The sequence below is a fragment of the Erythrolamprus reginae genome, chromosome 11, assembly GCF_031021105.1.
Source record: "Erythrolamprus reginae isolate rEryReg1 chromosome 11, rEryReg1.hap1, whole genome shotgun sequence".
Lineage (NCBI taxonomy): Eukaryota > Metazoa > Chordata > Lepidosauria > Squamata > Dipsadidae > Erythrolamprus > Erythrolamprus reginae.
The window spans coordinates 27,967,560-27,993,755 of NC_091960.1; the positions used below are offsets into that span (position 1 = coordinate 27,967,560).

Sequence of the window (26,196 nt, forward strand, 5' to 3'; positions counted from 1 at the left end):
AGCATATCCAGAAGATGGGGGAAGGCCTCATATTGATAGAGGAGAACAGCTAAACCAGAGGTCTTCAAAGTTGGCGACTTTAAGATTTGTGGACTTCAACTCCCAGAATTCTGGCTGGAGAATTCTGGGAGTTGAAGTCCCCAAGTCTTCAAGTTGCCAAGTTTGAGGACCCCTGAGCTAAACAAAGACAACTGTGGGGAAATGGGACGGAAAATTCCAGTGGCCAAGGATAAAGTAGCCAAAAGAAAATATACAACTGAGGAACACCCAGTGCAGTTGTGTGCAGGGTGGGGGTGGAGGTTTTTTTAAGGAAAGGCTTAAAAGAAATTTGAAATGACAATTCTTCCTTTTAAAATCCTTATAATTGTACATAATTTAAAAACCACCCCAATCAAGCAATTTAAACTTTTTAAGAATAAGAAGAAAGAACAGCTCAACCTTCCCTAACATATAAGCATATAGAGAAGCCAGAAAAATATGGTAGGGGTGGGGTGGGGAACCTTAAAGGCTAAAAGCGTTTGGTCTGGACAGAGAAAAAGCATTTGCACATTTTTTTTATAGTCTGCAAAAATAACTGCAATCACTTCAATCTCAGTTTTGCAAATCAGTTTTCAAGGTTAAATAAGGATTTCCAAACTTCCTCCAAACAATGAGCCACAGGGGGGCGGGCTTCAACATCTAACCGTCCCACGTCATTGCAACAACAGGAGAAATAAAAAGAGCAATAAAGATTCTGTCCTTTGCAGTGAATAAAATGCAAAATGTGGGTCTCGTGCTCAAGGCAAGAAGGGCATATGCATCTGAAATGCTGCCCTGGGGCTGATTTAATAGCTCACCAGTTCTGAAGCCAAGGGTCGGTGTGCAAAGCAGCAAAAAATGACCTGGTATTGCTCCAAAAGATTAATAGACCATGAGAGAGAGAGAGAAATCAAAAGGCTAACCTGACATTAAGCTTCTCTGAATGTCAAACTCATTTTCTGTATAGGAAAAGATTATTGATCCTGTTAGAATTGCTCTGGGCTCGCTGTGGGATGTCGTTCTGGATGTACAGTAGACCATGGAAGAGAAAATAAGAATTATTGCAGGGTTATGCACAGCGTAATTTTTGGGGAGGGTGGGGGAAGTGATGAGAAAAGCAATTAAAGATGATTAAAGGCCTGGAGTCTAAAACCTATGAAGAACGGTTGCAGGAAGTGGGAATGGAGAAAAGAAAGACGAGGAGGTGACACACAGTGTCAACACCAACAAAATGATGTTTAACATCGACAAGAGCACAGTCCTTCACCTAGGCAGAAAAAACCCTGGACACACATACAACCTGGGAGAAACCCCTCTTAGCAGTAGCGACTGCGAAAGAGACCTCGGAGTCTTGGTGGACAATCAACTAAACATGAGCCAACAATGTGCAGCAGCAGCTAAAAAAGCCAACACAATCCTAAGCTGCATCAACAGGGGAATACACTCCAAGACCAGGAAAGTCTTAATACCACTCTACTACGCCCTGGTCCGACCACACCTGGAGTACTGTATTCAGTTCTGGTCACCACACTTCAAAAGAGACATTGAAACTCTGGAGAAGGTGCAAAAAAGAGCAACCAGGATGATTAAGGGATTGGAAACCAAGACTTACGAAGAGAGACTGAGGGAACTGGGCATGGATAGCCTAGAGAAAAGGAGGGCCAGAGCGGACATGATAGCAGTCTACAGGTATACGAGGAAATGTCACAGAGAGGAGGGGATCACTTTATTCTTCAGGGCACCAGAGGGCCGGACGAGGAACAAAGGCTGGAAGCTGACCAAGGAGAGATTCAACATGGAGATAAGGAGGAACTTCCTGACGGTCAGAGCGATCAACCAATGGAACAACCTACCAGCGGACATTGTGAAGTCCAACACTCTGGACATTTTTAAGAGAAGATTGAACTGCCACTTGACTGGTGTACTATAGGGTTCCTGCTTGGGCAGGGGGTTGAACTCGATGGTCTTCATGGTCCCTTTCAACTCTAACAATAAATGAAATAAATGATGGCAGTATCCCAGAATTTGAAGGGCTGCCATAAAGAAGAATAGAATGGGAAGGTCCCTTGGAGGTCAACGTATTTCCCAAAGCTTCAGAAAGCAAGACACACAAAGAACCAACAATGGATGGAAACTAACTAAAGAGAGAAGCAACCTAGAATTGAGGAGAAACTTCCTAACAGTGAGACCAATGGAACATCTTTGCCTTCAGAAGTTGTGGTGCTTCATCACCGGAGGTTTTTAAGAAGAGACCGGGCAGCCACTTGTCTGAAATGGTGTGGAGCCCTGATGGCAAAACATAGAAACATAGAAGACTGACGGCAGAAAAAGACCTCATGGTCCATCTAGTCTGCCCTTATACTATTTTCTGTATTTTATCTTAGGATGGATATATGTTTATCCCAGGCATGTTTAAATTCAGTTACTGTGGATTTACCTACCACGTCTGCTGGAAGTTTGTTCCAAGGATCTACTACTCTTTCAGTGAAATAATATTTTCTCACATGGCTTTTGATCTTTCCCCCAACTAACTTCAGATTGTGTCCCCTTGTTCTTGTGTTCACTTTCCTATTAAAAACACTTCCCTCCTGGACCTTATTTAATCCTTTAACATATTTAAATGTTTCGATCATGTCCCCCCTTTTCCTTCTGTCCTCCAGACTATACAGATTGAGTTCATGAAGTCTTTCCTGATACGTTTTATGCTTAAGACCTTCCACCATTCTTGTAGCCCGTCTTTGGACCCGTTCAATTTTGTCAATATCTTTTTGTAGGTGAGGTCTCCAGAACTGAACACAGTATTCCAAATGTGGTCTCACCAGCGCTCTATATAAGGGGATCACAATCTCCCTCTTCCTGCTTGTTATACCTCTAGCTATGCAGCCAAGCATCGTACTTGCTTTTCCTACTGCCCGACCACACTGTTCACCCATTTTGAGACTGTCAGAAATCACTACCCCTAAATCCTTCTCTTCTGAAGTTTTTGCTAACACAGAACTGCCAATGCAATACTCAGATTGAGGACTCCTTTTCCCCAAGTGCATTATTTTACATTTGGAAACCCTAGCGCACGGGTGCCACAGGTGGCATGCACAGCCATATCTGAGGGCACACAAGGCGCTGTCCTATGTCAGCTCCAGCACGCATGTGCACGCTGTCCAACAGGTTATCAGCTTTCTGGAGGGTGGGGGAGAGTCCATCTTTGCTCTCCCCAGGTTTCAGGAAAGCCTCTGGAGCCTGTGCTTGGCGAAAAATGGACCCAATTTGTTTCCAAACTTCCGGTAGGCCTGTTGGGCCATTCCTGAAACCTAGGCCAGGAGTGGGGGGTAACGTCCCAATGGGCCTACCGGAAGTTCATTTTCAAACTTCCGGTGGGGCCATTTTCTACCATCCACAGGCTTCCCTGAGGCCTATTGAGGGCCAAAAACGGCTAAACGAAGACTGGTGAGGATGAAAAACAGCCAAATGGGCCTACCAGAAGTCTGGAGGCTTTAGTGAGGCCTGCATGCATACATGCATGTGCATGTGTGTGGGCTCTCCATCACTGGTGTAGGGGTCTCTTGTTTGAGCAGGGAGTTGGACTAGAAGACCTCCAAGGTCCCTTCTAATTTTATTCTGATGTCTGAGTAGCAATGCTTAGGAACTGATTTGTGACCTACATAGCCATTTGAGGTCAGCATCTTTTGAAGAAGGTCCCCCTCTACCCACCCAACCTAGGGGTCTCTAAATGCTTTGGATTAATCCTCAATGTATGACCATTCGGAGTTAATGTCACCGCTGAAAAATGTGACTTACAATCAGTGATGGGCTACCAACATTTTTACTACCACATCATAGGCGTGGCTTATATGCATTTTGTTTCAACATCTTTCTGTGCAAATTGGGTGCTCTGGGGTGGAGCTCCAAATTTTGCTACCGGAACTGTGTTCCTGTAGGAGCCCATCACTGCTTGCAACCGATCCTTACACTAACAACCTGCCTCATACCTGTCAATGACCAATACGGGCCCACGGGGCTGGCCTTCTCCAGGTCCCGTCCACCAAACAATGTCAGCTGGTGGGGCTGCAGGGAAGGGCCTTCTCTGTGGCAGCTCCAACCCTTTGGAACCAACTGTCTCCAGAGATCCGTACTATCCCCACTCTACCAGTCTTCCGCAAAGCAGTTAAGACCTGGCTTTTCTGGCCGGCAGGGAAGGGCCTTCTCTGTGGCAACTCCAACCCTTTGGAACCAACTGTCTCCAGAGATCCATACTATCCCCACCCTACCAGTCTTCCAGAAAGCTGTTAAGACCTGGCTTTTCTGGCCGCCCAGAGACTAGGAATGATTGAGGGTATGCATGGTTTTAGGGTTATTTATGTATTTTTATGCTATTTGCTATTTTTATTGTGTTGCACTTTTGTATTATTTTTTTAATTGCTGTGATTATTGTGAGTCGCCCAGAGTCCTCCTGGAGTTGGGCAGCATATAAATATCACAAATAAATGAATAAATAAACTATCACAGCAACCCTACAGGAAAGTGTGTGAGTGAAATGCAAAGCCCGCACTTCCAAAACAGTAGGGAAGATAAGTAGATTTTACCACTGTATTGTACTGCATTGCATCGATACAGTAATTTATGTATTTAAAAATTATTTCAACAACAATTGCCATTAGATAACAACTTCTGGGGGATTCTTGTCTTAGTAGTGACCAAGGAAAAGGAAAAAAAACCAGATGGATTTTCTTGGTCAAAATGAAGCCCAGCAGGACATAAGCAGGGTGGCCTTCTATTTTGTTTTGTCTGGGACGGTTTTTACGATTCGTTTAAAAGCAACAACAGAAGATACCAAACCAGATCAACATACCAGGCTGTCGTTAATTATTTTGAAAGAGAGAGGGAAGAAACCCATCCGTGAATACTAACAACATTCTAGAATGCAACCACACCCCTTCTCAGAAATCACCCAAAACCCAAATAGAGACAGCAATTTACCAGGGAGGCTTCGCCCCTCCGCCCCACAAAGAAATTAGGACTGTCCCCAAAAAGAGTTCTGTTTCCCCCCTCATTAGCCCACTTATGAAGATGGCCAGCCACTGGCTGCACACAAAATATGAAACGTGTTGTAATGCAGCCACGCTGGAAAATTTAGAAACCTGACTCCGAACACAATGACTTGGAAAGGAGTTACGTTGAGTGTAATAGGACTGTAGCCTGTCTGACTTGTTTGTAGAAGGTTACGGTTAGAAAAGGAATCCTCCTCCCCGAGATCCTTCTGGCCGAGCGGCAGGGAGCTGTTGACAACTCTGTCTCCCGTATTCCCCTGCCTGAGCTTTCCACAGTGGGATCTCAGCCCCTGGCTCAGCTCCTGATGGCTGGAGATGGCATTACAAAGTCAGCTATTCATGGCGATGCACGGCCATGCAGACTGCCGACAGCAGGCCTATTTACTAACCACAACAATTCAGTACATCTCCTTTGGCCGGCTCCGTGTCTCAAACCGTGGTCTACAAGGCATGCTAGAAGCGCCCAGAAGGATGTTGTCATTTGGATCCTGGTCCTGTTCAAATGGGGAGGGAGGGAGGGAAGGAAGGAAGGAAGAATGGAAGGAAGGAAGGAAGGAAGGAAAAAATGAATTGTGGGGAGAGAGGAGGGGAAAGGGAGGGAAGGAGGGAGGATGAATGGAAGGAAGGATGAATGAAAGGAAGGAAGGAAGGAAAAGATTTATTGTGGGGAGAGAGGAGAAGGAAGGGAAGGAGGGAGGATGAATGGAAGGAAGGAAGGAAAGAGGGATGGAGGGAGGGAAGGAGGGAGGATGAATGGAAGGAAGGATGAAAGGAAGGAAGGAAGGAAAGAGGGAGGGAGGAAGTGAAGGAAGGAAGGAAAAGATGAATTGTGGGGAGAGAGGAGGGAGAAGGGAGGGAAGGAGGGAGGATGAATGGAAGGAAGGATGGATGGAAGGAAGGAAGGAAGGAAAAGATTTATTGTGGGGAGAGAGGAGAAGGGAGGGAAGGAGGGAGGATGAATGGAAGGAAGGAAGGAAAGAGGGATGGAGGGAGGGAAGGAGGGAGGATGAATGGAAGGAAGGATGAAAGGAAGGAAGGAAGGAAGGAAGGAAAGAGGGAGGGAGGAAGGGAAGGAAGGAAGGAAAAGATGAATTGTGGGGAGAGAGGAGGGAGAAGGGAGGGAAGGAGGGAGGATGAATGGAAGGAAGGATGGATGGATGGAAGGAAGAAAGGCAGGAAGGAAAGAGGGAGGGAGGGAAGGAAGGAAGGATGAATGGAAGGAAAAGATGAATTGTGGGGAGAGAGGAGGGAGAAGGGAGGGAAGGAGGGAGGATGAATGGAAGGAAGGAAAGGAAGGAAGAGGTGAATTGTGGGGAGGGAGGGAGGGAGGAAGGGAGAAAGGGAGGAAGTTTCCACTTTCAGCAACACCTCTTCTATTTGGGTGGGTAAGAAAGATGGTGATGGTTCTTTAGCAGATAATAACGACGAAGATTTCAAAGGCAGAAGAAGAGTTTGGGGAATGGATGAAGCCAATGGCCCTTCTGGGTCAGCATTCCTGCTCCCCCGGGGTTGGTGAGAGGTATTTGGGAAGTGCCCAAGAATGTAACTTAGAACATTGACACAGCCTTTATACTAAATAATGTTATAGGAATACAAACTGGTGACCCTACAGCTGTGTCAGGATTGCAATTCCCAACATTCCTGAGCGATTTATTCCCCAAATCCTCTCATAATCCCCCACCACAACTGGAAGACATTAAACTGGAGAAAGCTACTCCCTATCAACCAATATTATGACTGCAAATTTTCTGATTGGAATCTTTTCCAAAGGCTGAAAACTGAAACTGGATACTTGAGGGATGTACGGTTTTTTATCTATAAATTGGACCTGGTTCCCTGGAATATCAACAAACTCAGGCTCAACCCAGACAAGACGGAGAGGCTGTGGGTCTTACCTCCCAAGGACAATTCCATCTGTCCGTCCATTACCCTAGGGGAAGAATCATTGGACCCTCAGAGAAGGTTCGCAACTTGGGCGTCCTCCTCGACCCACGGCTCACATTAGAGAACCATCTTTCAGCTGTGGCGAGGGGGGCGTTTGCCCAGGTTCGCCTTGTGCACCAGTTGCGACCCTACTTGGACCGGGAGTCACTGCTCACAGTCACTCATGCCCTCATCACCTCGAAACCTGACTACTACAATGCTCTCTACACGGGGCTCCCTTTGAAAAATGTTCGGAAACTTCAGATCGTGCAGAATGCAGCTGCGAGAGCAATCATGGGCTTCCCCAAATATGCCCATGTTACATCAACACTCCGCAGTCTGCATTGGTTGCCGATCAGTTTCCGGTCACAATTCAAAGTGTTGGTTATGACCTATAAAGCCCTTCATGGCACCGGGCCAGATTATCTCAGGGACCACCTTCTGCTGCACAAATCCCAGCGACCAGTTAGGTCCCACGGAGTAGATCTTCTCCGGGTCCCGTCAACTAAAGAATGTCGATTGGCGGCACCCAGGGGAAGAGCCTTCTCTGTGGTGGCCCCGGCCCTCTGGAACCAACTCCTCCCAAAGATTAGAATTGCACCCACCCTCCTTGCCTTTCGTAAGCTGCTTAAAATCCACCTCTGCCGTCAGGCATGAGGGAATTGAGACCCTCTTCCCTCTAGGCCTTTACAATTCTATGCATGGTATGTATGTATGTATGTTTGGGTTTTTTTTATATTAATGGGCTTTTAATTATTTCTAACATCAGACTACTATTGTACACTGCTTTATTGTTGCTGTTAGCAGCCCCGAGTCTCTGGAGAGGGGCGGCATACAAATCCAATCAATCAATCAATCAATCAATCAATCAATCAATAAATAAATAAATAAATATCCAAGAACATGGATTTAATCTGTAGAATGTCATTAATTCATGTTATTTACTAAATATTTCTTCTTTCTAATTGATTTTTCATTTTTAGAACATCAAAATGTTTTAACACAGATCCATACCCATTTTCTTGCATTGTATCATATATCGTATATTTACATAGTTCTTTTTTTTTATCAATCAATTCACATTGTTTTATAGTCTTTTCTTTTTTCCCCCTAATCCAATTGTACCATTGATCCCCTGTATAGAGCGCTGGTGAGACCCCATTTGGAATACTGTGTTCAGTTCTGGAGACCTCACCTACAAAAAGATATTGACAAAATTGAACGGGTCCAAAGACGGGCTACAAGAATGGTGGAAGGTCTTAAGCATAAAACGTATCAGGAAAGACTTCATGAACTCAATCTGTATAGTCTGGAGGACAGAAGGAAAAGGGGAGACATGATCGAAACATTTAAATATGTTAAAGGGTTAAATAAGGTTCAGGAGGGAAGTGTTTTTAATAGGAAAGTGAACACAAGAACAAGGGGGCACAATCTGAAGTTAGTTGGGGAAAAGATCAGAAGCAACTTGATAAAATATTATTTTACTGAAAGAGTAGTAGATGCTTGGAACAAACTTCCAGCAGACGTGGTTGGTAAATCCACAGTAACTGAATTTAAACATGCCTGGGATAAACATATATCCATCCTAAGATAAAATACAGGAAATAGTATAAGGGCAGACTAGATGGACCAGGAGGTCTTTTTCTGCAGTCAATCTTCTATATTTCTATCTCTTTCATGTTTCAGTACAGTATTCTGAATTGTTTAATCCTTTTAGCTCCATTGTCAGGCTGTCCATCTCTGCACATCTGTAAATTTTATCTGTAAGTACATTTTCTGATGGGATTGAGGTGTTTTTCCAATATTGCACATATGCTATGCACATATGTATTATTAGGTGTTGTATCTTCTTGGGATATTGTTTACATAGAAACATAGAAGTCTGACGGCAGAAAAAGACCTCATGGTCCATCTAGTCTGCCCTTATACTATTTTCTGTATTTTATCTTAGGATGGACATATGTTTATCCCAGGCATGTTTAAATTCAGTTACTGTGGATTTATCTACCACGTCTGCTGGAAGTTTGTTCTAAGGATCTACTACTCTTTCTGTCAAATAATCTTTTCTCATGTTGCTTTTGATCTTTTCCCCAACTAACTTCAGATTGTGTCCCCTTGTTCTTGTGTTCACTTTATTATTCTTCATTATTCTGAGAAAAAAAAATTCAGGAGTTTATTTCTATCCCAGTTTGCAGCTCTTCCTATGAATCACCATTTTGCCAATTTGCTGTAGGTGATTTCAGAAAATTATTGCAAGAGTGAGTTGGTCAACCACAAAACATACTTTCAGTAGAAGAAAGTCTATAGAGATTCCCAGTCGCCCAGGTTATGGTTGTCCTAAAGATGCTTTTCCAACAGGAAACAGGATGTTCTGTTTTGTTTCTTTTTCTTTGAAGATATTTCCCTTCTTTTCTAAGAAGCTTCTTCAGCTCTGACTGGGTGGTGGGGAACAGAAGGATTTATATCGCTTGCAGACAGTTGGTCATTTGCATCCTTTTAGAGGGTAGTTGAAGCATTTGGAGGTTTATCTGTATCCTCAGGGTCACTTGAATTAGTGCTAATGGTTCAGTAGAAGACAATCTGGAGAGAGTTTTCGGCTCCACTCTTTCTAACAAACTTCTCCAAATTTTTGAGCTAAACCTATGGGTTCTCCCTCAGCTTCGCTCAGCTGGTAGATATGTTTTCCCAGTGGATAATCAGCACAACAATACATTTATTGATCCTTCTGCAGGCAGCCCTGCTAACCATAAATTTAACAAATCTGTGCATTTCATTCAAGTGGAAGCTGAGAGCAACCAGCTCTCTTTAAAGCAAATGAACCCTTTTGGAAACCAGCTGAAGTTCAATGTAACCTTCAAAACCAATCTGTGAACAAGGCCAGCCCTACCATTAGCCAAAGCGTGGAACAACCTCACAAGGCAGAACCTGAGGAACAGGGGCAAAGTTTGTATGCTGAGCAATCTTCTGTATAACCCCCAAGAAATACAGTACTGTAACTCTCTCTACATGGGGCGACCTTTGAAAAGTGTTCGGAAACTTCAGATCGTGCAGAATGCAGCTGCGAGAGCAATCATGGGCTTCCCTAGGTATGCCCATGTTACATCAACACTCCGCAATCTGCATTGGTTGCCGATCAGTTTCCGGTCACAATTCAAAGTGTTGGTTATGACCTATAAAGCCCTTCATGGCATCGGACCAGAATATCTCCAGGACCGCCTTCTGCCGCACGAATCCCAGCGACCGGTTAGGTTCCACAGAGTCGGTCTTCTTCGGGTCCCGTCAACTAAACAATGTTGTCTGGCAGGGCCCAGGGGAAAAGCCTTCTCTGTGGCGGCCCCGACCCTCTGGAACCAGCTCCCCCTGGAGATCAGAATTGCCCCCACCCTCCTTGCCTTTCGTAAGCTCCTCAAAACCCACCTCTGTCGTCAGGCTTGGGGGAACTGAACTACCCTTTCCCCACCTATACAATTTATGCATGGTATGTTTGTGTGTATGTTTGGTTTTAATAAGTGTTTTTTAATTATTTTAAACATTAGATTTGTTACATGCTGTTTATTACTGTTGTTAGCCGCCCCGAGTCTACGGAGAGGGGCAGCATACAAATCTAAGAAATAAATCTGCCTTACCCAAATCTTGTTGTAAAAGTCAAGCACCAAATCCCCTTGGCTTCCAACCTTACCATTAGAGAGAAGATAACCACCACTTTGGGAGGGGAATTGTGGCTAGGGCTGAACTTCTTCACCTTGTACAATTTTTCCTTGAACCTCAAATGTGTGACCTCAAATGCAGCGACATAACCTCAGTACTATATTTAGCAAAAAAAAAAAAATGGAAAGAGTGCAGAGAAGAGCAATAAAAATGATTCAGGGACTGGAGGCTGAAAATTACGATGAATTGATACAGGAACTGGATATGTCTAGTCTAACGAAGAGAAGGAGTGACATTATTTTATTTTATTTCTATATTCGATTTTCACGTCGCCCTTCTCCTTAGACTCAGGGCGGCTTACAATATGTTAGCAACAGCACTTTTTAACAGAGCCAGCATATTGCCCCCACAAGCCAGGTCCTCATTTGACCCGCCTTGGAATGATGGAAGGCTGAGTCAACCTTGAGCCGGTGATGAGATTTAAGATTATAAGAGGGTTCCAATATTTGAGGGGCTGCCATAAAGAAGAAGGGGTCAACTTATCTTCCAAAGCACCAGAAGGCAAAACAAGAAGCAATGGATGGAAACTAATCAAGGAGAAAGTCAACCTAGAACTACATTCCCTGACAGTGGCAACAATTAAGCAGTGGAACGGGTTGCCTCCAGACATGATGGGTGCTCCATTGCTGGAGGTCTGTAGAGTCCAGGTGCTTCCTGAAAAAGCACCTGTAGGACATCCATCATTGGAAGTTTTCAAAGAGATATTGGAGAGTCATTTGCCGCTGCTACTGATACGGTCGAACAAGGATGTAGCCAGGGGTGGGCAACAGGCAGGACGGGGTGGAACGCAGTTCCACTGGCAGAAATGTAGTTGCATGCACAGCTCCAGCTGACCGGCGGCAGTAACTTCTTGAATTACCGGTCTCAATTCGGCTCTCCTTTTTTTCCCTCCTCCTACTGCTGCTGCTGCTGTGTGCTCCTCACTTTTTTCCTCTTTCCTCCTTCCTGCCCTCATGCAGCCTGGCTCGCCTCCAACCTCACGCGGCCACCTCCCAAGGCCAAGAGAGCTTCACTGCACCAAAGAAGTCTGGGCTGCGGTCTTCTTCCCCTTGTGAAGCCCTTAGCTGAAAAGGTATTGTGCGGCAATGCCAATTCACTTGAACTATGATGATCGTTCAAACCACTCCCACCTAGTCACATGGCTGGCAAGCCACTCCTACCCAGTCACATGACCATCAAGCCACACCCACAGAATAAGCCACACCCACAGTGTGGCAGTAAAAATTTTGGCTGTCCATTACTGGATGTACCGGTAGCAATTTGCCACTGTGGTAGAGTGGAAATACTCTTAATCAATGCTGTCAGGTTCCCACAACCAAATTTTGGCAGGACATCATAGAAACTTGACATGGTTAAAATGTAAGCTGCTGGGCTTAGTTCTGAATCTTCACCTCAATGGAAGACTTAAAGACGTAGCTTGGTGGGAGAAGAAGCTATAGGTAGCAAGAATTAAACCAAGCAAGACTTTATTGCTTGTTGCCGGTGTGAAATTTCTCTTTCAATCCCAATAACTCAAACCTGCAGGTCTTTCCTCTCATCCTTCCCATGCATTGATGGATTCTTTGCACGGCCATTTGGCACAGCATTCCACCGGTTCTCAGCAGATTTCTGTCAATGCTAACCTTACCCACTTCCTTCAATCTCCTCTCAGTAAGGCTTTAGTTTCTAGCAGGGTGTTATTTAAGTTACGCCTGGGTTGCTTCTGACAATAATTGGTTGTGTTCACCCTCCACAATGAGAAATCTCAAGAAGTTAATCACCAGGATGCCATATTATTTCAGCAAAGATGAAAAGAGGTGGGTTCCAACACCACCCATAAGGCAGCCTTTCAAACTTTGGAATGCCACGGACCACTAACATTTCAAGCCATAGACTAGTAAGGGGAGAACTGTTTTTGACTAGACCAGTGTTTCCCAACCTTGGCCACTTGAAGATACCTGGACTTCAACTCCCAGAATTCCCCAGCCAGCTGGCTGGGGAATTCTGGGAGTTGAAGTCCAAATATCCCAGTGACCAGTTAGGTCCCACAGAGTGGGTCTTCTCCGGGTCCCGTCAACTAAACAATGCCGCTTGGCGGGACCCAGGGGAAGAGCCTTCTCTGTGGCGGCCCCGGCCCTCTGGAACCAACTCCCCCCAGAGATTAGAATTGCCCCCACTCTCCTTGCCTTTCGTAAGCTACTTACAACCCACGTCTGCCGCCAGGCATGGGGGAACTAAGATTCCTTTTCCCCCCAGGCCTTTACAATTGTATGCATGGTATGTTTGTATGTATGTTGGTTTTTTATATTAAGGGGTTTTTAATTCGCTTTTAGTATTGGATTATTATTGTACACTGTTTATGATTGCTGTTAGCCACTCCGAGTTTTCGGAGAGGGGCGGCATATAAATCCAATAAATAATAATAATAATAATAATAATAATAATAATAATAATAATAATAATAATAATGTAGCCAAGGTTGGGAAACACTGGTCTAGAATAAGCAATACTGTAAACCAAAAAAGCAGAAGGAAGGCTGTGCACCAAAGAATTGATGCTTTCAAATTGTGGGGCTGCAGAGAAGACCCTTGGATTTCAAGGACATCAAATCGGTCAGTAATAAAGACTGACCAAAGAACCCCAATGGTTCTTTGGAAGGCCAAGATACTGAAGCTGAGGCTCAAATACTTTGGCCAGCAAATGGGTAGAAAGGAGTCTACGTCACTTTAAACACTATGTCACCTTAAACACACATAGCCCATAAAATCATCTGCTACAACATCCTTCCTGTCAATGACTACTTCAGCTTCAACCACAACAACACACAAGCACACAACAGATACAAACTTAAAGTAAACTGCTCCAAACTCAACTGCAGAAAATATGACTTTAGTAACCGAGTAGTTAATGCATGGAACTCACTACCCGACTCTGTAGTTTTGTCACCAAACCCCCAAAACTTTATCCTTAGACTGTCTCTCTGGATTCCTAAGAGGTCAGGAAGTGTTCTGCCGGGCTCTATGGTATGAGTCTCCCGAAAATTCAAGAGTACAAATTTCAGACACACACACACACTTGAAAGTTCAAAAACAATGTTCTTTATCACAAAAATTCAAAAGAAACAAAGCACCCTTGTTGTATTGCAAAGAGCACTCGTCCCAAAACAGCCTGGTAGTCTGTACAATCCCCTTAATCAGTCCTTAAGTACTTAGCTAGCAGCTGTGAAAGAACGTCACAGCCCTCCTTCTTCCACGAAGTGAGACCCCCACACTTTGCTCTGCCTTAGTTTCAAAGTTGTGAAAAATCAACAAACAAAGTCTGGAAACAGCAAGGCACGGTCCTGAAGAAACAATGATCAGATAATCTTCCACAACGGCCCAAGCCAGCACGCTGCTATTTATACCAGCAGCTCTAATTACTGGAGCCCCACCCAAACACAGGTGGCCTCTCTTATCTCCTGTGATATTTCTTCAATTCGTCTCTTCGATGCATAATTCTGCGCACTTGTGGGTCTAACACTTCCTCATCCGAATTGACCGAAGATAATGGAGATTGGCTTCCTGGGCTGTGTGCCAAGCCCCCCTCTTCCAAGTCTCCCCCACCTTCTTCTCTGCACTATCTGACTCTGTCGGCAATAAAACAGGCCTATGACATGTTGATGTTTCCCCTGCATCCACCTCCACATTCCTTGGGGCAGAAGCTGGGCCAGAGCCAAACACAACAGCATAAGTGCACCAGCATGCCTTCCGTCCCCTGTCCTAATGTTTCTCTTTTACTAGTATAATGTACTGTATATAAACATCGTTATACCTTTGCATATTACTAATACGTAATTGACAAAATAAATAGAAATAAATAAAAAATAAAAATAAATAGAATCATTGGAAAAGACCCTGATGTTGGGAAAGATGGAAGGCAAAAGAAAAAGGGGATAGCAGAGTAGGATAGGGTCATCAAAGCAATAAACACTGGCGCTCTGGGTGGCCTGGTGTGCTGTGGTCCATGAGGTCATAAAGTGTTGGATATGACTTAGCCTGATAGAACATAAAGGGAGAGAGAGAGAAAGAAAGAGAGAAAGAAAGAAAGAGGAAGGAAGGGAAAGAGAGAGAAAGAAATAAGGGGAAAAAAGAAACAGAGAAAGAAAGAAAGCGAGAGAGAGAGGAAGTGGAAGGAAGGAAGGGAAAGAGAGAGAAGAAAAGAAAGAAAGAAACAGAGAGGAAGAAAGAAACAGAGAGAGAGAGAAGGAAAGAAAGAAAGAGAGAGAGAAAGAAAGGAAGGAAGGAAGGAAGGAAAGAAGGAAGAGAGAGAAGGAAATAAAGAAAGAAATGGAGAGAGAGAAAGAGAGAAAGAAAGAGAAAGGAAGGAAGGAAAGAAAGAAGGAAGGAAGAAAGGGAAAGAAAGAAAAAAAGAGAGAGGGAAAGAAAAAGAAAGAAAGAGAAAGAAAGAAAGGGAAAGAAAGAAAGAAACAAAGAAGAAATTTGGTAGCAGTTTGTCAAAATAAGACATCTGATTAAAAGGCTTGAGCTCACAAAAACCTCTAGATGAAGAGTGGGTTCCAGTTTTCTTCATTGCCGATTTGCTCAGTCCTACAGGTGCTTCACACGGGCAGGTGTACATGCAATGAAGCAAAAAACAAGATGTCCCTTCCGTCTTGTTTAGCCAGTTCAGGGGCATGGCAGGCATGGGTCACTTCCGGTTCCAGCGAATTAGTCCGAACCGGGAGAAACCCACCAGAGATGGAAACTAATCAAGGAGAGAAGCAACTTGGAATGAAAGAGAAGCTTCCCAACAGTGAAACCAAATAACCACTGGAACAGCTTTGCCTCCAGAAGTTGTGGGGGCTTCACCATTGAAGGTTTTTAAGACAGCCACTTGTCTGAAATGGTATTGGATCTATTCTTGAGCAGAAGGCTGGATTAGATGACCTCCAAGGTCCCTTCCATCCCTATTCTGCTTCTGCCTGTTTAATAACAATTTTAATAGCAGTCAAAAAGGTGCTACAGACCATTCAAAACTTCAAATAACCCAGAGCTGTTTCATCGCTTTGATGTCCCAAACTCAGAAACCTGCTCTAAATAATAGAGTTTCGCTAAACTGGAGTTGAAACGCTGAAGAAATGCAGTGGTTTTGGAACATAAAAAAGGACGGGGGATGGTGGAATCTTCCATATAAAGAATTTATTTTGAGTTGGATGGAATTTCTTGATAATAAAAGGTTAGAAAATTTTTGCCCTTGTGGCTTTACTTGGAGAATTGGGAACATCAAGAGAAATAGCTTCAGATCCTTTTTCAGTGTGGATGGTGAATGAGTTCTTAAGAGTTTTCCCTCTTATTTAATAACCCTCACCTGTTTAATATTGCTGCTACAGTATACTGTTGGATAATTAACAGAATTTCAAAACTGTATTTCTTAAGAACCAGCAGCTGCATTCCTAAATTCAGTAGCCACAGTTTGACTTCGAAATGGTTTGATGTAGAAATTGATATGCATATTTGTGGTTTATGGCTGAAATTTTCTCCCAAATTTTTAGGGGAACGAAACAGATATTTAAAAACAGAACAGTCTGATAAACTTTCATCCGTAAACCACAACTATGTGCATCGGTTTCTATTAAAAAGGGAATCTTGAGCAGTTAAATTCTTCATTAGGTGGCAAGTTCCTGTTGCTCCAATTGAATTAAGGGTTACAGTAAACTCCCACTCTCCCACTATGTCTGGACAAGGTGGAGAACATAATCTTGTAAGGGTTCTGGCTTCCTATGCATGTCTGAACTCTGTCAAATGCGAACCATCTTTTCTTGAGTAGGAAATGTGCAGTTTTCCCCTTGTGACTATTGTACGTGAGCATTTAATAACCAGTTCTCTTGCACTGGATTGAATTGAACTGGTTTCAAGACCAGTCAAACGGATCCACACTTGAAGTCAACTGCAGCGGTACCTCTACTTACAAACTTAATTCATTCCGTGACCAGGTTCTTAAGTAGAAAAGTTTGTAGGAAGAAGCAATTTTTCCCATAGGAATCAATGTAAAAGCAAATAATGCGTGCGATTGGGGAAACCACAGGGAGGGTGGAGGCCCTGTTTCCTCCCAGGAGATTCTAAGAGAAGTCCCACGGAGGCTTCTCCCTGCCTTTTCCAGTTACAATTTCAGAGGCTTGGGTTTGTAAGTGGAAAATGGTTCTTGAGAAGAGGCAAAAAAATCTTGAACACCCGGTCCTTATCTAGAAAAGTTCGTAAGTAGAGGTGTTTGTAGAGAGAGGTAGTGGTCCCCCGATTATCGCGAGGGTTCCGTTCCAGGACCCCTCGCGATGATCGGTTTTTCGCGAAGTAGCGGTGCGGAAGTAAAAACACCATCTGCGCATGCGCAGATGGTGTTTTTACTTCCGCCGCAGCAGCGAGGAGCCGAAGATTGGGGTTTCCCTGCCGCCCACGCAAACTCCTCGCTGCTGCCGCGCCCGCCACTTGTCCGCCCGCCGCTTGTCCGCCGCCTGCCTGCCCGCCGCCTGCCTGCCCGCCGCCTGCCTGCCCGCCGCCTGCCTGCCCGCGCGCCCGCCCTTCGCCCGCCCACGCGGTTCGCTCGCGCCGCTTCCCAGCTGAGTCCTGAAGCGAACTTCCGCGTTTGGCTTCAGGACTCAGCTGGGAAGCGGCGCTGGGGTTTCCCCGCCACCCACGCAAACTCCTCGCTGATGCCCGCCGCTCGCCCTCCCGCCAGCAAGAGAGGGAAGACCCAGGGAAGCCGCCCAGCAGCTGATCTGCCCGGCGCCATCTACGCATGCGTGGCCATAGAAAAAAGGGCACGCATGCGCAGATGGTGTTTTTACTTCCGGGTTGAAAAATCGCGATATAGCGTTTCGCAATGTTCGGGATCGCGAAACTCGGGGGACCACTGTATTTCCTTTTGGTCTACCTATAGTACAAGAATCTCCCCATACCGCTTGCCTTCTCTTGGTAACAAACAGACAAGGCTCCATGGAACTGGTGGGTGGGTGAGAGGGAAGGAGGGAAGGAAGGATGGAGTGAGGAGAGACAGACAGATGGACAGAGACTCTTCTAGGTCTCTTGTTATGCAGTGACTGAAGGCTAATTCCCCACTTGATCCCTCCTCCTTGGCTGGCTATTTCCTAACAATTCCTAGCCAGATAACACGCCTAGGTTGTTAATGTCAAGACTAGAGCATTTAACTGCCTCTTCTTTTCTCCTTTTTCAGTGGCTGCTAAAATAGCTATGAAGAGGAAAAAAAAAACATAGGTTAGGGGTTTCTCCTAAGTTAGTATTTTAAAAATGATTTCATTCCATCCTCATAATATGACGGACTGTATTTTTATTCTTGTTGTTCTTGTTGTTCTTGTTATAATAATAATAATAATAATAATAATAATAATAATAATAATAATAATAATAATATTTATTATGGCAAACAAGAATTCAATTTATTAGAAAGCTGAATTGAGTTTACACAGCAATCCTGAAATGGACTGTATATTAGATGGAGCCCGAAAAAAGAGAGAACGGGAATGGGGGAGACAGAATTTCATGGTACGGCAGATCTCTAAGACTAAAATGGGAATAACGGAAAAAACTACCCAGAGTCCATTGGAATTGGCCCAAAAAAGAGAGTGTAAAATCAAGTCTAAAGTAAAGTAAAAGAATAGTACGGAATGAAGTGGAGTGGAATGATATGTGGACTGGACTGGACTGGACTAGGGTAGGGTAGGGTAGAGTAGAGTAGAGTAGGATAGAGTAGAGTAGAGTAGAGTAGAGTAGAGTAGAGTAGAGTAGAGTAGAGTAGAGTAGGGTAGGGTAGGGTAGAGTAGGGTAGAGTTAGCAGCCACAAACAAGACTTGTATGCCAGGGGTTGTTTTCCTAATTTGTTTCAAATCCACAATTTATGCCAACAAAAACCAGGATAATGGCTTCAGTGAAGGAATGGGTGGAACTGGGCACGCTGGCCCTCTTCCAGGTGCATTTTACAGTCCTCTTTGATACTGGATATTTTAATTTTTTTAGAAAAAACAACACATAATTGGATTTCTCCCTTGACTTTGTTAGGATTTTCTGTCAACATTTCTGAGCGAAGGACAATGTTTTTAGAGTGGGTGTTCAGGATACATTCTTCCAAACATTATGCTTGGGACATTCAGCTAAAATATTTGCAGTTTCCAGTCTGCAAAATAGAGGAGTTACAAAAATAAGGAAGGAGCAAGAACCCAAAGGCTGGGTAAGTTTCACTGGAGCTTGGCCACCTGGATTCAGATGAACAAGGAGTTCAAAATACCTCCAAAAAAAGGTTTGATTTGGCTGAAGGACCTGAAGAAAAATACCCGGCTGGTTAGGAGAGTGGAAGTACTCTGGTACCGTGTTTCCCTGAAAATAAGATCCTGTCTTATAATTTTTTGAACCCTGAAATAAGAGAGAAGGGATGGGAGGGAGGGAGGGAGGATGGACAGACGGACGGACGGACGGACGGACGGACAGACAGACAGACAGACAGACAGAAACACCATGTTTCCCTGGAAATAAGACCCTGATTTATATTTTTTTGAACCCTGAAATAAGTTCTTGGCCTTATTGTCAGGCACTCAAAAGTCTGACTGGACTTATTATCAGGGGATGTCTTATTTTGGGGAAAACAGGGAAGAGAGAGAGAGAGAGAGAGAGAGAAAGGAGAGGAGGGAGGGAGGGAGAGGGAGAGATAGGCGAGAGAGCGAGAGATGATAGATTGGATGGATAGATAAATAGAGAGAGACAGACAGACAGACAGACAGACAGACAGACAGACAGACAGACAGACAGATATTGAGACTGGTGAATATCAACTCCCAGAATTCTGCATCCAGCTTTGAAGACCTCTATTCTAGAGAATACTATAACCATTCAGAAAGGAGCGGGAGGCAGAAACTCAGATCACATAGAATTAATTCCAGATCTTATCTCCCTATACTTTTCCTAGACACTTTTATTTGTAGCAGAATCGCCGGCTTGGTTTTTTTAATGCTTTTGAGAAGAACACAGAGGCTGCATTAATAATAATAATAATAATAATAATTATTATTATTATTATTATTATTATTATTATTATTATTATTATTATTATTTATTAGATTTGTATGCCGCCCCTCTCCGAGGACTCGGAGCGGCTCAAGACGCCCTGCATTTTCTTTCAACATCTTTCAATGCAAATTGGGTGCTCTGGGGTGGAGCTCCATTTTCGCTACTCCACTGCATTCCTCCCGTCTGGGCAGCAATCCACCTCTAGTTCCCAACCACAGGTGATAGTCTACTACTGAGCCGTGGTTTATTTGCAACCAGGCCGGGGGCTGGCGCAGGTGCAGCTCAATCGCAGGCACTGACTTATCACTTGAGCATGTGTGCCAGCCTGCAGTCAGGTTGTGAATAGGCCACAGCTCGGTAGTGGACCATGGCCTGGGGGTTGGGAACACCTGTATTAGGATCTCTCCAAAACCACCATGGGCTTGATATGGATGCAGCGATGATCCAACTTTGCTGCTGATACATCTATTTTGGCCCTATTTGGTCCATTTCTCCAGGTCTCTGGCATACCTTTCTGCCAAATTTCATTGGATTCCATGCAGCCCAACTATTTTGTCCATAATTTTAATCATTTATATGTGGTAGGACATCCAACAAACGTCTCTAGGTCTCCTGGTTAACATACGATTTGTGACTGACAATTCCAATTATAGGAATAACTCACGATCAAACTTTTTGGAATGACTGCTTCAGATTGGTGTGGGTTTTTTCCTCCCCAAAACCACAAACATCTGAGTTCATTGCAAGATCTAATGAAAGAGTTTCCACGCATGGTAGTCCAAAATATGTTTCTAGCATTCCTGGATGGAATATGGAACAGAAGCATGATGCCCAACTTGAACATCCCATTACACCATAGTTTAGTGTGTTGAGAATGAGCAACCTCAATCCTTGGGGCTTCTCAGTAAGGTCGTTAGAATGAGATTTAGACCACTGACATTAGCTCACCGTGTTGTCCAATCTCAACAACCTTGAATTATTCTATAAATTAGAACTAAGGAAAAAAATTCCTGACAGTGAGAACAATTAACCAGTGGGACAGCTTGCCTCCAGAAGTTGTGAATGCTGCAATACTGGATGTTTTTAAGAAGATGTTGGATAACCATTTGTCTGTAGGGTTTTCTGCCTAAGCAGGGGGTTGGACTAGAAGCCCTCCAAGGTCCCTTCCAACTCTGTTGTTGTTGTTGTTGTTGTTGTTGTTGTTGTTATTATTATTATTATGTCAGTACAACACAGCAAACGAGATCACTATGCTGGATTTCGTATTTCATCACCAGTCGGGCGCTTCCCAAGCACCTAGGACTGCGTGATGTAGCGGCAAATTATGTTTGCCGATCCCAGTAAAGCAGCCTTTTGCAATTGACAGATGGAGATTTTGTCAATTCCGATGGTTTTTAAATGTCCGCTGAGATCCTTTGGTACTGCGCCCAGCGTGCCAAGTACCACTGGGACCACTTTCACGGGCTTATGCCAGAGTCGTTGCAGCTCGATTTTTAGATCTTCGTATTATTATTATTATTATTATTATTATTATTATTATTATTATTATTATTATATTCAGCTGTAGATTCTTTGAAACTCTCTAACCATATGAAGTAAGCTTGTGGCATAAAAACCATCATTTATATTAATTATAATGGGACACTTAGCTAGACATGATAAATTCAATTTAATGTAAACCAAAAACATGCAGTAACTTTCTGATCTAAACTCCTGTTTACAGTTCAATGGTCTCATAAACCGAAGTTTGAGGCAATTCATTCTTAGCACACTAAAGAGGAATCTGCTCATTGTTGTAACCCAAATATTTACTTATAGGTAATTAAGCATGTTCGGTTAAAAAACCCCCTACATAATTATGTTTTATTTAACAAACCATGGACACGTTTGGTATGATATTTTGTTCCCGAGAATGCTGCATTTTAGCATCCAACATAAAGTTCTGCAAAAATTGGATGCCATTTCAAGCTCATATCGTATCTTCAAAAACTTGTAAATAATAATAATAATAATAATAATAATAATAATAATAATAATAATAATAATTTTTTGGATTTGTATGCCGCCCCTCTCCAAGGACTTTGTTCTAAATGCAGGCGCCAGGCACAAGAAATCAGGGAACCAGGGTTTTTCAAATGAAAACAAGGTTAGAAGAGCCTTCTCTCTGGCGGCCCCGACCCTCTGGAACCAGCTCCCACCAAAGATTAGAACTGTCCCCACCCTCCTCGCCTTTCATAAACTCCTTAAAACCCACCTCTGCCATCAGGCATGTGGAATTGAAACATCTCACCCAGGCCTATACAGTTTATGTATGGTATGTTTGTGTGTATGTTTGCTTTTAATAATGGTTTTTTTTAGTGTTTCTCTTAAATTATTAGATTTGTTATATATTGTTTATTATTGCTGTGAGCCGCTCCGAGTCTACGGAGAGGAGCAGCATACAAATCTAATAAATAAATAAATAAATTATTCCAAGAATCAGAACTATCATGTTTCCCCCAAAAATAAGCCCTCCCCCTAAAATATGCCCTCCCTGGAAATATTTAATGCATGTGCAGCCGGTCCAGTAACGGGTTGCTACCCGCTATGCACCACACTGGGGGAGTGGTGGGCGCGTGTGTCCGAATGAGATTTGACTTCTGCACATGCACAGGAAGCGAAATCTTGTGAGAGGAAGCGTGTGCATGGGAGATTTTTGGCGATTTTTTTGCTTCTGCGCATACACGGAAGCAAAGAAATTGCTGAAATCTCAGGCGGCTGCACTCCTCGAGCAAGATTTTTCTTTTTGCCCAGGCGCGAAAGCAAAATCTCACTCACATGCACGCACACACACATGCATCATGCATGCGTGCACCCGTCGGTCAACCGTGAGCTGCGCGTGGATCACACCGGAAGCAAGAGTAAGTAGCAACCCCTTCCTAAGCCGGTCTCCACCATTTCCTCTGGTTAAGTTTAGGGAGACAGAGCTGGAAATTAGGTAAGATGGCAAGAGGAGCCCAGCTTATTATTTATTTATTTATTTATTTATTATTTAGATTTGTATGCCGCCCCTCTCCGCGAACTCAGGGCGGCTCACAACAAAAAATATAAACAATCGTACAAATCCAAATAAATTCAATAAATTTAAGTATTTAAAATAGTTTTAAAAAGAACCCCACTATATTAACAAGCACACACACAAACATACCATACATAAATTGTACGTGGCCGGGGGAGGTGTTTCAGTTCCCCCATGCCTGACGACAAAGGTGGGTTTTGAGAGCTTTACGGAAGGCAGGGAGAGTAGGGGCAGTTCTAATCTCCGGGGGGAGTTGGTTCCAGAGGGCCGGGGCCGCCACAGAGAAGGCTCTTCCCCTGGGGCCCGCCAACTGACATTGTTTAGTTGACGGGACCCGGAGGAGGCCCACTCTGTGGGACGTAATCGGTTGCTGGGATTCGTGCGGCAGAAGGCGGTCTCGGATGCACCCCAAAATAATAAGACCAAGCACTTATTTTGGGGTTCAAAAATGTAAGATAAGGTCTTATTTTCGGGAAAATGTGGTATTGATTGTCAAAACAAATTGGCAGTAAATAAGATCCAATGGAAATCAAGGGGGCTGGCCTTAGATCTCTTGTGGACATGAAGAGACTCCAAACTGATGATGCACTTGACCCCTCCCTCAGGCCCAGTGGGGTCGTCTCCTATATCAGCCCATGCTTTAGAAACATAGAAACATAGAAGTCTGACGGCAGAAAAAGACCTCATGGTCCATCTAGTCTGCCCTTATACTATTTCCTGTGTTTTATCTTAGGATGGAGATATGTTTATCCCAATGTTTAAATTCAGTTACTGTGGATTTATCTACCACGTCTGCTGGAAGTTTGTTCCAAGGATCTACTACTCTTTCAGTAAAATAATATTTTCTCGTGTTGCTTTTGATCTTTCCCCCAACTAACTTCAGATTGTGTCCCCTTGTTCTTGTGTTCACTTTCCTATTAAAAACACTTCCCCCCTGGACCTTATTTAACCCTTTAACATATTTACATGTTTCGATCATGTCCCCCCTTTTCCTTCTGTCCTCCAGACTCTACAGATGGAGTTCATTAAGTCTTTCCTGATACGTTTTATGCTTAAGACCTTCCACCATTCTTGTTGCCCGTCTTTGGACCCGTTCAATTTTGTCAATATCTTTTTGTAGGTGAGGTCTCCAGAACTGAACACAGTATTCCAAATGGGGTCTCACCAGCACTCTATATAGCGGGATCATAATCTCCCTCTTCCTGCTTGTTATACCTCTAGCTATGCAGCCAAGCATCCTACTTTAATTGTAAAACAGCACTGACAATTTTAAAGTGGTGTTTCAAACATCCCTTTTCATAATCCAAACTGCAGGTTTACACTGGAAATGTAACATATCGCAAAGTTCTAATTCAAAATCTAATTCACTATTATTCAAAATGAAATGTTTTGCCAATATAGCCTGATGTCCTAGATTGGGTCCACCTGTTGCATCAAGCTATGCTTTGTTTAACGGTGGTTGACTGAATAAAATAAAACTGGCTGGGTTTGCACAACAATTTAAGTCAGAAACTGTGTTTATAGCAACAGCATTTAGACTTATATACCACTTCACAGTGCTTTACAGCCCTCTCTAAGCGGTTTTACAGAGAATAAGCATATTGACCCCAGCAATCTGGGTTCTCATTTTACCAACTGCACCACTAAAGCTCTTATAAACCACAATTGCTGTGTTCACACAGCATACTGCACCCAAGATATGTTAAAGGGTTAAATAAGGTTCAGGAGGGAAGTGTTTTTAATAGGAAAGTATTAAAAACACAAGAACAAGGGGACACAATCTGAAGTTAGTTGGGGGAAAGATCAAAAGCAACAGGAGAAAATATTATTTGACTGAAAGAGTAGTAGATCCTTGGAACAAACTTCCAGCAGATGTGGTTGGTAAATCCACAGTAACTGAATTTAAATATGCCTGGGATAAGCATATATCCATCCTAAGATAAAATACAGGAAATAGTATAAGGGCAGACTAGATGGACCATGAGGTGTTTTTTTCCCATCAGTCTTCTATGTTTCTAAGATAAGCAATGTTTGGGGACTATATGGTACAACCCATGTTCTTAACAGTCTAAAGCAGTGCTTCTCGGCCTTGGCAACTCAGCTGGAGAATTCTGGGAGTTGAAGTCCACATGTCTTATAGTTTCAGATTTGAGACATACTGGCAGTGTTCCCTCTAATTTTTTTGGGGGGTGGGCGGAAATGTAGAGTGTCTGAGCGGCAGTCTCTTCGGGACTGGGCGGCACAGAAATAATAATAGATAGATAGATAGATAGATAGATAGATAGATAGATAGATAGATAGATAGATAGATGGATGGATGGATGGATGGATGGATGGATGGATGGATGGATGGACGGACGGACGGACGGACGGACGGACGGACAGACAGACAAATAAATAAATAAAAAACCCACCCTGTTTTGCCTCAGAGAATTTCAAAATAAAATACTGCACTGTGTGTCTATAACAGTGAGCTCATAATAGGGCAACTCTATCAATATCAAAATGCCACTTAAATAGTTGAGCTAGTTTCAAACTAGATTTTGATTTTCTTTCTCTCTTCCTTACTCCCATTTTTTTCCTTTCTCTTTTCCTTCCTCTCTTTTTTCTATCTGTTTCTCTCTCTTCCTCTCTTCCTCTCTCTCTCCTTCCCTCTCACTCTTTCCCTCTCGGCTTCTGGGCAGGTTTGGAAAACTCTGAGTTGATGATGATTTTTAAGTGAGCGATTGCTCACTGCTCAGCTTAGAGGGAACTATGCATACTGGTATAAGATGTCCTCTCATGATATAACATTTAGCATATTGACCAAAAATATTCAGATTGTTTGGTTAGCCCCGGGACAGTAGATGTGGATGGGAAGGGGAGAGACCCTTCCCAATAGAAAATGCTCCCATATAATTCTACTCCATTGATTCTCAACTTTGGCAACTTTAAGATGAGCAGACGTCAACTCTCAGAATTCTCTAGTCAGTCATGAATTCTGGGAGTTGTAGTCCACACAAAGGTTAAAAGTTGAGATGGTTAAGAAACACTGTTCTAGCCAAGACCTGGAAAATACAGTACAGTGATACCTTGTCTTACAAACTTAATTGGTTCTGGGACGAGGTTCTTAAGGTGAAAAGTTTGTAAGATGAAACAATGTTTCCCATAGGAATCAATGGAAAAGCGATTAATGCATGCAAGCCCAAAATTCACCCCTTTTGCCAGCCGAAGCACCCGTTTTTACACTGCTGGGATTCCCCTGAGGCTCCCCTCCATGGGAAACCCCACCTCTGGACTTCTGTGTTTTTGCGATGCTGCAATTTCACTGAGCCTCCCCTCGCTGGGAAACCCAACCTCCGGACTTCCGTTGCCAGCGAAGCGCCTGTTTTTGCACTGCTGGTATTCCCCTGCTGGTATTCCCCTGCAACATCGC

At 43.5% G+C, this 26,196-nt stretch overlaps 1 protein-coding gene across 4 annotated transcripts in view; it reads right to left on the reverse strand.

The window, feature by feature from the left end:
- Positions 1–26,196, reverse strand: part of COL8A2 (collagen type VIII alpha 2 chain) — a 284,052-nt gene that overhangs the window by 123,445 nt on the left and 134,411 nt on the right. The window contains exon 1 of one of the 4 annotated variants that reach the window (XM_070764717.1): positions 942–1,023. The exons of the other annotated variants lie outside the window; for them this stretch is intronic. The gene's annotated coding sequence lies outside the window, so the exon portion shown is untranslated. Of the gene's footprint in view, positions 1–941; positions 1,024–26,196 lie in introns of those variants that run through there. 4 annotated transcript variants of the gene reach the window in all.